This window comes from Salvelinus sp. IW2-2015, linkage group LG31 (assembly GCF_002910315.2).
Source record: "Salvelinus sp. IW2-2015 linkage group LG31, ASM291031v2, whole genome shotgun sequence".
Taxonomy (NCBI): Eukaryota; Metazoa; Chordata; class Actinopteri; order Salmoniformes; family Salmonidae; genus Salvelinus; species Salvelinus sp. IW2-2015.
Genome location: NC_036870.1, coordinates 5,138,876 through 5,153,507, shown reverse-complemented (window position 1 = coordinate 5,153,507; position 14,632 = coordinate 5,138,876). Strand labels below are relative to the sequence as shown.

Here is a 14,632-nt window from a genome sequence, read left to right as displayed (position 1 = left end):
CTACCTCTCCCACTTTGCTCTAGGGGGAAAAAAATACATTTTGATTGTATAACATTTAAAACTACAATTGCAGGAAAATATACTTGTCACAGTTGAAGAGAGGAGGTTCTCCGATTTCCGTAGGTATATWTTTTTTATTTCTCAACTATTTTACAACCAAGATATTTGATATAGCTTTGGGATATGGAGTGTGCGAAATGCCCAGTGGCCATTACGAGCGCATGGGCCTGATTGGGTAGAAGGCTACGACTGCAAAGTTATTTTTAGGACATTCAAATGTACTGTTAAGCTTAATATGGCTACTACCAGTGGGTATTATATTTAACTTAGCTATCTAGCTAATGTGTTTTGAGTTTCCACTTGCTCATGTGGTGAATTGAACCCAAATAAAACATGCCTATAATTAGTGCACACAAATTCATCTATATTTGAACAGTAAAATGTAACAATAGCCTAATTGTCAACAATAACTGGATTAGGTTCTACATCAAAATATCTTGAATCACGCATTCCTGCTTAAACATATTAGATGAAACATAACTTGAATACCTTTTCAGTAGTCTATAACACTTTTTAATAAAGCACTGTGAATGACATAAGACTGTTGTAGTAGAGACAAGTCGAGTATAACAGAAGGGAAAGCGGAACGTGAAGAGCCTTGACTCACCCTGTATATAGTCCTTCTTCAGGTCTATTCTCTCCAGCATGGGGATGAGGTAGGCCCCACTCTTCCCTGTTCCATTCTTGGCTCGGGCCAGGATGTCTCGTCCTGACAGGGCTATGGGAATGCTCTCCTCCTGAAAGTGACAAACTCTAGTTTAATGGAATTTTATCAAAAAATATCTAACTATAACAAACTACAAAAGCTAAGTCCAAAGACTTTATAACTCAGACGCAGTACGGGATCTTAAGCGCAACAAATTTGCAACATATTGTACACATTTTTTGTGGGAGGTGACATATCACATGAAATGGATGACGTACTACACAATTAGATGACATAGTACACAAAAACAAAAAAACGGGGGCCCGTTTTGGCTTCGAGCACCACTTTCAAAACTACTGACTGAAATTATACAAAAGTTCTGGAGCATCTTTATAGGTTATAGGTATCAGAATCAGGAGCCGATTTACAGCAAGGGAATCGCCCAGTTTCAACAGGTGATCCTTGGGCAGAGACTCTCCCAGTGAGTGTCGTACCTGGATAGGGGAGGGCTTCTCCCAGCCCATCTCAAAGATGCCCATCAGGAGCTCCCGTTTCAGACAGTAGTCCTCAAACTCATTTCCCTTCGTGGACGTTACATCCTGGGACACGTCAAAAAAAAAGGTTAGACAACAGAAGTAACAGACTTGATTAAAATGACACCGGGAAAATCCATGAGCTAGTGAAAAAGCATGCTGCATTKTACCATRACTTACAGAGGTTCTGACCCTGGTGTCTTTGGGAGGGAGCTGTAGTCTCTTTTTCCAGTCATCTCCAAACCTGACAGAGCAGAAGAGGGCAATTAAAAGAACACCTGCACTACTGTTTTCTAAAACAAAACCTACTGGGTCATCACTTCTAAAACCTGGTATGAAGGTATAATAAACTATATGAGCAGAACACAATTTTTTCAGTCACTGGGTGAAACAGGGGTATGAGAGAAATGTGTACCTAATCCCAGTTCCCTCCTGGGCAGCACCCGCTTTCTGGGATGCACCTGTGGCCTCGTCTGACAGAGAGCCCAGGACGAGGGGTCCTGATTGGGGAGAAGCCGGTTTAGGCGGCCCCCTAAGCTGCCCGTTCTGCTTGTTCAGTCCCATGACGACAGGACCAAGGTTCTCTGTTCTGGCAGCTGCCATTTCCGCTTTCCTGTTTTTTTCTCAAAATATGAATATTTTCTACCCCTGTTTTTTTTTGCCCCCTTAAAAAAGCCTCTTCAAAAGTAGATGAGTCTAATAAAGCATTAACAAATATTATCTTGTTTTTTTGTCCAAAGCTTTTACAACAGAAGTCTATTTATAGTTTTTACATATACATGTACGTGCAGTTCGGTCCCCTTCAACAGAGTTTACTGCCGTATGAAAAAAAATAGTATTTATACAAGAGCTCTCCCAAATGAAGAGATATATGCATTCAAATGCATAAATATACTGCACCTGCACACAATATAGAACACATGTGAACACRGAGTTTAATTCCTGCAATAGAACTGCTAAGACAATTTGAAGCGGGGGAATAGCATCTGTAATATAATCTTTGTTCAAACGTTACATTTACATATTTTTATTTCCTTGTTTCCCGTCAAGTCCATTTGAATTGCTCAACATCGATGTCCTTTGTACAAATATTTCATCAAAATAATATGGTCCTTATTGTTCAACATTTGTTTGCCACTCTTTCTGTATATGTCCATCCACGTGTTAAAGTACTTTCCTGATGTTGAAAATCAAACAAGGGTAACTGTAGTCCAAAAGCAACTCAGCTTTAAGTTCCCCTTGGGCTCCTTTCGGTCTGTCCCCTCTGCTCCAGGTAAGTCTCCTCCCTCTCTCAGCTCTTCTGTCAAAGTGTGCAGCTGTGTGTGTGAGTGGGGGTGTATTCAGCTCATTTCGTATGCAGCAACTCAAACCAGTGCCACCTGACAGGAAGAAGGAGAACTTGATTTTAGAAGTAAAGTCAGAGTGAATACTATATAAGCCCTAGACTTGCTTTAAAAACACATAATACAATGTAGAATAGATGCCCAAATGTTCTATTCAAATCCCCAACTACGTCATGTCAAAAATGCATTTGGCAGGCAGGCGCACAAGGTAAAATAGCTTTTCTAGTGTTGGCTTGGTGGATCAGTCTGTAGTGTATTCCAACCAATTCGTGTATTGCATGAGCACAGATGAGTTGCCTACACTACAAGCAGTATGAGACCAGACAATAGGAGAGTAACGTTAGGCTATGTCGTCAACAATGTGGGACTCATAGCTACTTTATAGCCGTAATCACGTGCGAAGTTTGAAGTTACTTTGAGGAAATTAGCTAACGTTAGCTAGAAGCATCTGAACTTAAATGAAAGTTAATTGCAAATGTATGGACAACAAACACGCCACTGTCTTTAGCTAGCTAACTAACATTAACAAACAACAGGGGTGTCCTTATCGGCCAAATAAAGGTAAAAAGCCAGCTAATATTACCAGTCAGTTGTTAGCCAACTTACCTCAATTATGCCAACTGCAAAAAGTGATTCAAACCTAACTAATAGCGATTTTATGCTACAAAAGGCCATTCATCTAGCCAACTTGAGAGGAAGATATTTAGTTAGCCAGTTAACTTATATTACTAGCTATCTAATGACGTTAGCCACTTATAGCTTTGACATAAACATGTAAGTTACGTTAGCTAGCTATCTGAATAATTTAAATACTAATTTAGTAAACTATCTAGGTATCGTTACATCACTGATGAAAGGGGTTATTATAAACTAACTAGTCAGATTAGTTAACTTGGATGGCTTGTGCATTGGGCTGTCGTTTTCCATGTCTGAATGTTAGCTGGCTGGCTAAATTATCTAGCTGACAAGCTAACGTCGACTTTATCAAATCTGTATAATGCAAATTTAATATAACACCACGTAGCACTCACCTTTCTCTCACTTTGATGTTATATATCATAAATGTTTGCGGCAGATCAATTACTTATGTTACTGTTAGATTAAATTCACTCCAAATAAAACGCTAATTCAACATGGTCTCCTCTTCTTCATCATCATCATCGCCTTCTTCTTCTATAATATCATGGCGGTCCACAAACAAACGTTTAAAGTGCATGCCGCCACCTACTGTGCTGGAATGTCGATCAATCATGATCTGCCCAACTATGTACTACCATGAAAATAAAATTCTAAACCAAATAAATCCCTAACACCACCAATTACAGCACTTAACCTTTACATTGCTTCTACATTCATTCCGGTCCTTGACCCTCATCCTCCCACTCCTTGTCATCAGATCTGACACCCATCTTGTTAGCATTCCAACACAGCTGTTGCTTCCCCAACTTTTTTCTCATTTTTGTCCGCACTACTCGCCACGATTTCCGATCTCCTACTTAAGACATTACTCTATCCCAGGGCTCTCTAACCCTGTTGTTGTTGTTGATGTTGTTGTTGTTCTTCTTCTATGAGGTTTAACGGCAGTTGGCATCCAATATGTTGCGTTACCGCCACCTACTAGACTGGAGTACAACTCCCTTGTACTTTGCTTGAAAAATAAATAAATAAATAAACAAATACCCTACCATCTAACACTACACTCACAAAAAAAAAACATTAAATAAAATAAAAAAATATATAAAAATAACACCACCCTACTCCACTATTTAAATCTATTTAGTCCTACCTCCGGCCAATAACCTGAAAGGATGGGACATCACACTTAACACACCCTGTAACTCTTCTGATGTCAAGTCTCGCACACCCAAATAATTCTCTGCAGCTGCCACCACAACCTCAATTTTCTACGACTTACGTTCCATCCCTGCAGCACAGCTCACCGTGCTTCTACATCTGCATTGCTTGCTGTTTGGGGTTTTAGGCTGGGTTTCTGTACAGCACTTTGTGACATCGACTGATGTAAAAAGGGCTTTATAAATACATTCGATTGATTGATTGATACAGTTGATAACCATTGCTATAAATGCCAAAAATCCAATCTTACTGAAACACATATCACTTGTTGGCCTATCCCTCTGTACTGGTACAGATCTACTCCTCACACCACTCCTCTCAGGATCCCTCCCCCTTGACCCATCTTCCTCTACTTTCTTCACTGCCTCAGCATATGACAACTTCTGCACTACTCTAACCCTGGAAACCTCAACCTGCCTCTCTCTCACCGGACATTTCTGATCCCCAGCCCCATGGGTACCCCTACAATTAACACGTACCACTACTTTCCCCAATGCTACACATTCCTTTGTCTCATGCCCTTCTGCACACATCTCATACCTAGGAACCTCCCTGCTACACACTGCTGCCACATGTCCATAAGCTTGACACCCACAAGCTTGACACTTGAACCCGATTGAACATCTCTGGAGAGACCTGAAAATAGCTGTGCAGCAACACTCCCCATCCAACCCTAATAGAGCTTGAGAGGATCTGCAGAGAAGAATGGGAGAAACTCTCCAAATCAAATCAAATCGTATTGCTCACATACGTGTTTAGCAGATGTTATTGCGGGTGTAGCGAAATGCTTGTATTTCTAGCTCCAACAGTGCAGTAAAATCTAACAAATAATATCTAACAATGTCACAACAATACAAACAATACACACAAATCTAAGTAAAATAATGGAATTACGAATATATAAATATATGGACGAGCAATGTCGGCATAGACTAAGATACAGTAGAATAGAATAGAGTATATACATATGAGATGAGTAATGCAAAATATGTAAACATTATTAAAGTGACCGGTGTTCCATTATTAAAGATTAAAGTGGCCAGTGATTTCAAGTCTATGTATATAGGCGGCAGCCTCTAATGTGCTTGTGATGGCTATTTAACAATCAATTTTCAATCAATCAATTTTATTTTATATAGCCCTTCGTACATCAGCTAATATCTCGAAGTGCTGTACAGACACCCAGCCTAAAACCCCAAACAGCTAGTAATGCAGGTGTAGAACACGGGGCTAGGAAAAAACTCCCTAGAAAGGCCAAAACCTAGGAAGAAACCTAGAGAGGAACCAGGCTATGAGGGGTGGCCAGTCCTCTTCTGGCTGTGGCCGGGTGGAGAATATAACAGAACTATACCAAGATGTTCAAAAATGTTCATAAGTGACAAGCATGGTCAAATAATAATCAGAATAATTTTCAGTTGGCTTTTCATAGCCGATCATCAAGAGTTGAAAAACAACAGGTCTGGGACAGGTGGCGGTTCCATAACCGCAGGCAGAACAGCTGAAACTGGAATAGCAGCAAGGCCAGGCGGACTGGGGACAGCAAGGAGTCACCACGGCCGGCAGTCCCGACGCATGGTCCTAGGGCCCAGGTCCTCCGAGAGAAAGAAAGAGAGAAGGAGAAAATTGAGAGAGCCAAGATTTTCAAAATGTTCATAAATGACAAGCATGGTCAATAATAATCAGGAATAAATCTCAGTTGGCTTTTCATAGCCGATCATTAAGAGTTGAAAACAGCAGGTCTGGGACAGGTAGGGGTTCCGTAACCGCAGGCAGAACAGTTGAAACTGGAATAGCAGCAAGGCCAGGCGGACTGGGGACAGCAAGGTGTCATCAATGCCCGGTAGTCCTGACGTATGGTCCTAGGGCTCAGGTTCTCAGAGAGAAAGAGAGAACGAGAGAATTAGAGAGAGCATACTTAAATTCACACAGGACACTGGATAAGACAGGAGAAGTACTCCAGGTAACCAACTGACCCTAGCCCCCCGACACATAAACTACTGCAGCATAAATACTGGAGGCTGAGACAGGAGCGGTCAGGAGACACTGTGGCCCCATCCGAAGAAACCCCCGGACAGTCTGATGGCCTTGAGATAGAAGCTGTTTTTCAGTCTCTCAGTCCCAGCTTTGATGCACCTGTACTGACCTCGCCTTCTGGTGAACAGGAAGTGGCTCGGGTGGTTGTTGTTCTTGATGATCTTTTTGGCCTTCCTGTGACATCGGGTGCTGTAGGTGTCCTAGAGTAGTAGTTTGCCCCCGGTGATGTGTTGGGCAGACCGCACCACCCTCTGGAGAGCCCTGTGGTTGCGGGCGGTGCAGTTGACGTACCAGGTGATGATACAGCCCAACAGGATGCTCCATATAGGCTCTATGCATTATACCGCCTACCACATTCTATTTTACTTACTAGCTAGCTAACTGTCGCCGATGCATTTCTGACTGAAATTGTTCGCAATGACTACGTTTAAATTACAGCCCCGCAAAGGAGGTGCTAATGAACATTGTTCAGTGCCTCTGTGTTCAGTTTCTTCAAAATGGAATGGTATTGTGAGCTTCCATAGTTTCCCGGTCAATGTAGAGCTCAGAAAAATGTGGTTGGTGGCAGTACGTCGTGACAACTTTACTGTCACCAAACACACAAAGGTGTGTAGTACACATTTCATCTAGAGTAACTTTTTGTTGAGGGAAAAATTGGGGGGGGCGACAATACCTAAAAAGAGGTGTTGTTCCTACAGTCTTCACGTGGAACAGGCACATTAAAAAGAGACCTGGTGTTTGAGAAAGAAGACTGAAACCTCCTGCCCCGACTGAGGAGGATGAAGAACAAGGTGCGCTTGTCTATTGACTGTGCCGTCTCTGATCCGGTCCAGACACATGCTTACTGTGCAGTCCCTGAAGCTGCAGCCCTGGACATGGCCCTAATGGCAAACCATGAGCACGTAAGAGAAATTGATGAGCTTCGAGCCAAGCTGGAGAAACTGTTCGCCCAACACCACTTTGGTCTACAGCGATTTGCTGGTTCTGACGAGGATATACGTATCCAGCATTACTATTGTTTATAATTATTTACTTTCAATTATTATTATCCCAAAGCCCATCTTACCTTTAAGAACATGTTCATTGTTATTTAAAACTAGGCTAGCATACCTTAGCATAAGTAGGCACATTGAATGTATAATGTATTTACATTAGTTTTCAGTTAACACCCAAAAATGCTCCCAGGTCGTTGCTGCAAATAAGATTTGGTTCTTAGTCCACTTACCTGGTTAAATAACGGAACATTTTAAACAATTTCACTGCTGTGATGATAGCTGCTGCGAATTGCAGTAACAAGAAAAACATAGGCTACAATAGCAGCTAGGTTATATCTAGTGCAACTTGATGCTTAGAGAAGATGGGCAATAATAGTAATGAGGTTTTTTGGTATTAAAATACTCTGGGTCCGTCTTTAGATTTTCAAGCTACACCCACCTGATGGCCTTCTGGCACTTGATTGAGCAGGCAACAGATACCAAGTTAATAAGAGTCACAAGCACCAATCTATCTGAAACAAGTGTTACTCGAAGAAAACCAGCAAGGAACAACTTCATTAAATACAGTACTTAATAGAGAATATTATTTGATCTTACTGTAATTGTTAAACATTATTTACTTGTTGTGTTATGGACCGGATATAAGGACAATATATTGTACTAAAATGGTTTTCTTTATGTTCAGACACTGCCATCAATCGACGAGTTCTTCTTGTTTATGACTCATCTGTCGTTGGGTCTGAAGCAGAAGGATTTGGCCCATCGGTTCAGCATCCACCAATTGACAGTGAGACGGATTATCATCTCTTGGGCCAACCTCCTCTACTGTCTGCTTGGAACAGCACGCATATGGATCCCGAAGGAAACCATCAAAGCCCACCTGCCACCTGAGTTCAAGGACTATCCAGACCCCTAGGTAGTGATCGACTGCACTGAACTCCGCTGCCAGACACCATCTTCACAACTACTGCAGAGTGAGGTGTTTTCTTCCTACAAGACACACTGTACCTTTAAGGGCATGTTGGGAATGTCAMCACATGGAGCTGTCACTGTTGYGTCATCGTTGTATGCTGGATCTGTGAGTGACAAGGAGATCTTCAAGCAGTCTGGAATTATTTCCTTACTCACCCCTGACATGGCCATTATGGTGGATAAGGGCTTTCTCGTAGATGACACTGTTCCGTGCAAGGTCTACTGGCCAGCCTTTCTGTCAAGACGCACACAAATTCCAGCGCATGAGGTTAGGGAGACCGAATCCATTGCCAGGCTGAGAGTGAATGTTGAAACAATGATCCGCAGAGTAAAGGAACACAAGCTGTTTGACGCAGTCATCCCCCTGACCATCTCAGGCAGCATCAACCAATTATTTGCAGTGGCGTGCCTGTTGRTCAACTATCAAAACGGACCTTTGGTCAGAGCATGGGCCAAGCCAGTGTAAATGTACATGTGTTTATTTGCTAGCAGCAAAATAATAATTTGTTTATCTACGACATATATCAATCATTTGTGTTGTAGTGAATATCAGTTTGTGTGGAGCTTGTATTAGCTTTAATTAGGCAATTAAAAAACAGGGGTGGGGGAAAGAAATCAAGTAAACACAGAATAGCCAGAATGTAAGATTGAATCCAGTGTTAGAGATGTGTAATTGATTAACTGAACTGTTGAACATTTGCTGAAATACATTTTTTTAAACAAATCTATTCTACTGTAGTTTTCTTCACAAGAACATCAATACTTATTTTTCATGATACCACTAAACTTGGCGCGCATGCAGGGGATCCATTCAGGTGTGAGATAGACACTTCTGAAAGTATTGGTAAAAATAAATGTGGTCAACCTTCTCTCGTATAGTTTTTGAAACCTGTAGAACTTTATATATCCTTTCAACTAGGATGTCTTCCTGTGCACAGATGACAAAGTCACACCAGCTACAACCTGTGAGAAGGATTTGACCTTCCACCTGCCTGTAGTAAGCATGAGATCTCTTCAACTTCAGCTCTCCATTCTGTATCTTCAGGTAAGAGCAGTCAACATAACTTGGTACATTTGGGCACTTGACCTCTAAGAGTCCAAAGTGTGGTCTCACACTGGGATCAAATATGATGCCGTCTGGAGAGGATCCTAACCACGGAGCATCTGGGTGCACTACGAAGCCACACGGAAAGAAGTTAACATTCTTCAGTGTGCAGTACTTCTGTACAGCAAGTGGCTCCATGGCTAGCCCCCTCTTCATCTCCATGGTCTGTATACCAGGTCCCTGTACAGCCACTGGCTCCATGGCCCCCTCTTCATCTCCATGGTCTGCATACCAGATCCCTTGAACATCCGCTCAGCTAGGTGATCAGCTGAGGTCTCTCCCCGGACATGGCAAACCTCTCGGAAACGAGAGGATGTTATTCTCATTTTCCTGAGCTGATGCCATTCCGGGCTGCTGCTCTGCTCCCTTGTAGCAACCTGGACTTTGTGTGACATCTCATAGGTTCTCTCTAATGCCTTGACGTGGAACTGCTCAGGATGGGTAATGGWYGTAAGCACACTGGGAAGACTGAAACCTGTACCCTGTAGCCATCTAATGGAAGTATTGGTGGAGAAGGGGCATCAGCTATTTCACGGGTCTTTGGCTGTCGAAGCTGATAGGACAGCCCACTGCCAGCTTGCACTGGCCCAAAGGCAGACTCAACCAGGGGCACGTCAGCTGACATTTCCAGTGTTGTCACAAGAGGGGCAGTAAGTGGAGTAAAGTTGGCGTACGTTTCTGAGACGCGGAGAAGGTCCATGTCAGGCATGTATCTGTTGAGTGCTTTGTAGAGAGAACTTCTGCAAAACATTTTAAAACCTTAACGTCAGGTTGGAGAGATTACTATGACAAAGACTCATGTAACTTCCAGAAACTGCACAAGCCCGAAAGTTCAAATAAAATGGATTAAAATGTACAGATTTATAGATTATTATATATWTTTTTTGTCCCAAATGTTCATCATTACATCGTAAATATGTCAATGTTTAGGCTTATCATCTGGATACAAAAAAATCACAATAATTTTTTTTCTAAAAGGTTTCCATTCTAGGAACCTCCAACTTACCTTATTTCATCAGGTTTACGGAACTCTATCCCATCAACCGGACCTGGCTTCACACCCTAATTAACAAGGATTTACTGTTACATAGGTTGAATACYTTTCAAGTGCATTTTTTATGGATATTGATAGACTCACAAGTGTTCTTGGCTTGTGCCAACTATGTTCTGTGTCTGTGCAGCTGTGGATTGGTGGTGCAGCAGGCATGTCATAGGTATGTCATGTTTCTACATTTGAATATAAAAATGGATTTTATCAAACAAAACTATATTCTAATTKTATCTACTTGRACCCTCAGGATGGCAAATCAGAGCAAGATTACTGAATGTAAGTACATTATTTAACTTCAGAGGTGAATGTATCAAACCAGTTGCTGTGATAAAAGTTTTGTTGTTGTGCACTCTCCTCAAACAATAGCATGGTACTTGTTCACTGTAATAGCTACTGTAAATTGGACAGTGCAGTTAGATTAACAAGAATGTAAGCGTTCTGCCCATATAAGACATGTCTATGTGTAAGGCGTCTAGCTGTAGCAGGTAAGRCGGAGTCAGGCGCAGGACACAGAGATGAGTAATAAACGTAACTTTATTCATAACAACAAATATTCCAAGAAGGAAAATACTCAAGCTCACAAATGAGACCAAYTTACAATGAATAAACACGCACAAAACCATGGGGGGAAACAGAGGGTTAAATAAGGCACGATTAATTATGGGAATGGAAACCAGGTGTGTACAATGAAGACAAAACAAATGGAAAATGAAAAGTGGATCGGTGTCGGCTAGAAAAACGGTGACGTCGACTGCCGCCCGAACAAGGAGAGAGACTAACTTCGGCGGAAGTCGTGTGACACTATGTCCTGGAAAGTTTGCTGTTACTTACAACACCATCCTAGTCACATTACACACGTTAGCAACAACCGTTCCGGTATAGGGACACCGATCCCATAGATTCTTAACTTCTCTGGGATATGTGGGATGCTAACGTCCCACTTGGCCAAAAGCCAGTAAAAATGCAGAGCGCCAAATTCAAATATATTACTATAAAAATCAAACTTTCATGAAATCACACATGAAAGACATCAAATTAAAGCCAACATGTCTGATTTCAAAAAGGATTTACGGCGAAAGCACACCAAAGGATTATGTTAGGTCAGTACATAGCCACAGAAAAACACAGCCATTTTTCCAGCCAAAGAGAGGAGTAACAAAAAGCAGAAATAGAGATAAAATGAATCACTAACCTTTGATGATCTTCATCAGATGACACTCATAGGACTTCATGTTACACAATACATGTATGTTTTGTTCGGTAAAGTTCATATTTATATCCAAAAATCTGAGTTTAGGCGGGACGCTACTGTCTCACTTGACAAAAAGCCAGAGAAAATGCAGAGCGCCAAATTCAAATTAATTACTATAAAAATTACTATAAAAATCTAACTTTCATTAAATCACACATGAAAGATACCAAATTAAAGCTACACTGGTTGTGAATCCAGCCAACATGTCAGAATTCAAATAGGCGTTTCGGCGAAAGCAAACGATGCTATTATCTGAGTTAGCACCATTGTAAACAAAGAGAGATAAGCATATTTCAACCCTGCAGGCGCGACACAAAACGCAGATATAAAATATAATTCATGCCTTACCTTTGACGAGCTTCTGTTGTTGGCACTCCAATATGTCCCATAAACATCACAAATGCAGGACAACAGGGCATTTGTCTTTAGAAAGAAAAAAGGATTTCAATGGCACATACATTTCGCTGGACAGCCAGCAAACATTGCTGTGTCCTAAAATGTTATTGTACTCCTGGCCAACAAACTTTCAAAAGCTCTTCAGTCTTTCTACTCTGACGGTGAAAATATCCAAATGTYTTTGTGAGCAGATACTCAACATCAAGGGGAATCATAACCAAAAGCTGTTCTGTCCGTGTTATGAATGATGTGGGCAGGACAACCTAAGCCAATCACCTCCCGCTGCAGAGCATTTTTAACTTTGGTATGGATATTGACCCTCCCCAGCCTATCAGTCTTCCAAAGTTGGTATTTGTTGTCGGCAGAGAATGCCACGACTTTGTTTTCCAGGTTACATTTTTGGATGACCACCAGGACCTCAGCTGCAATTTCCTCTGCCGTTTCTCCTTTCAATTCAACAAAATCAAGCAGTTTTGTTTCCACAGACGTGCTGCCATCATATATCTTACAATATCTGACTACTATTGGCAGCGGCTTTAATAGTCTGTGATTTGATGCATTAATGGACAGGGACACAAATTCAACCTGGTCTAGGTCCTGTGTTACCAAAGTAGTTGCCCATGGTTCTAACACGTTACTCACTATGGCTTCACATTTTGTCCTAGCACATGTAAACTTTGGCTCACAAAGCTTCCGTGTCAGTTGTGCTGTGCAGTCCATAGATCTGTAACTATGATTGTGTCACATATTGTGCTATGCAAAGACACCCTCCTGCACAGCTAAATCATAATCTTCTTGGGAAGGCTCTACCTTCTTGAAGAATGTGGTGAGAGAGGGCATACCAACACGGGCAATCAGAGAGGCTTTATGCTTTTTCGTCTGTTGATGTTCTACTACTGCCGTTCTTCCCCCGCTGCCATTTTAAAAAGAGGAATTGCAAAGGGTGCGGTTAACCATTCTATCATCTTGACCTGAGCGTGGAAATTCTCTCATCATGTTGTCATTAAAATGGCATTTCCGTTTCTGTCTGCTCTTCTTCACTCTCCTTGTGTCACTTTTCTTACTCTCTTAACTTTTTCTTCTCCTCCAATCTTTCTCCTCCTCTTTTCTTCACTCGTCTTCCTGCTCTTTCTTCCTTTCCTTCTCTTTACCTTTCCACCTCACTCTTCCACACTATCCTCGCTTCACTCCCTTAATTTTTCCTTCTCCTTCTTCTCCAATCTTTAATAATAAATAGTACACTATTAGATAAAATACTTTGGTTAACAGATTCCCATTGCTTGCCTCATTTTTGTATTTTATCTCAAAAACATTGTTTGGAATAATTGTTCGTCCTATCCAGTCTTCCTCCTCTCCTTCCTCTCCACTCTCTAAAAGAAAACATTATGCTAATGATATCCATGAAATTTCAAAATATATTTGGACACTGCTTATTATAATGCCAAACCACTAAAATCTACAAATCTACAAATAAATATTCTCATAATTAATTGTGCATTCATTTAATATAATCATATTTTCAAAACAGCCCGTCCACTGCATGTTTACATGTGAACGTTTTTTAACCTACAGTCGTGGCCAAAAGTTTTGAGAATGACACAAATATTAGTTTTCACAAAGTCTGCTGCCTCAGTTTGTATGATGGCAATTTGCATATACTCCAGAATGTTATGAAGTGATCAGATCAATTGCAATTAATTGCAAAGTCCCTCTTTGCCATGCAAATGAACTGAATCCCCCCAAAACATTTCCACTGCATTTCAGCCCAGCCACAAAAGGACCAGCTGACATCATGTCAGTGATTCTCTCGTTAACACAGGTGTGAGTGTTGACGAGGACAAGGCTGGAGATCACTCTGTCATGCTGATTGAGTTCGAATAACAGACTGGAAGCTTCAAAAGGAGGGTGGTTCTTGGAATAATTTTTCTTCCTCTGTCAATCATGGTTACCTGCAAGGAAACATGTGCCGTCATCATTGCTTTGCACAAAAAGGGCTTCACAGGCAAGGATATTGCTGCCAGTAAGAGTGCACCTAAATCAACCATTTATCGGATCATCAAGAACTTCAAGGAGAGTGGTTCAATTGTTGTGAAGAAGGCTTCAGGGCACCCAAGAAAGTCCAGCAAGTGCCAGGACCRTCTCCTAAAGTTGATTCAGCTGCGGGACACCACCAGTACAGAGCTTGCTCAGGAATGGTAGCAGGCAGGTGTGAGTGCATCTGCACACACAGTGAGGCAAAGACTTTTGGAGGATGGCCTGGTGTCAAGAAGGGCAGCAAAGAAGACACTTCTCACCAGGAAAAACATCAGGGACAGACTGATATTCTGCAAAAAGTACCAGGATTGGACTGCTGAGGACGGGGGTAAAGTCATTTTCTCTGATGAATTCCCT

The 14,632-nt window shown here is 41.5% G+C and overlaps 1 pseudogene; it reads right to left on the bottom strand.

Moving 5' to 3' along the window:
- Positions 1-4,134, bottom strand: part of LOC111956090 (probable ATP-dependent RNA helicase ddx6) — a 44,575-nt pseudogene extending 40,441 nt beyond the window's left edge.
- Between the last annotated feature and the right edge of the window lie 10,498 nt (positions 4,135-14,632).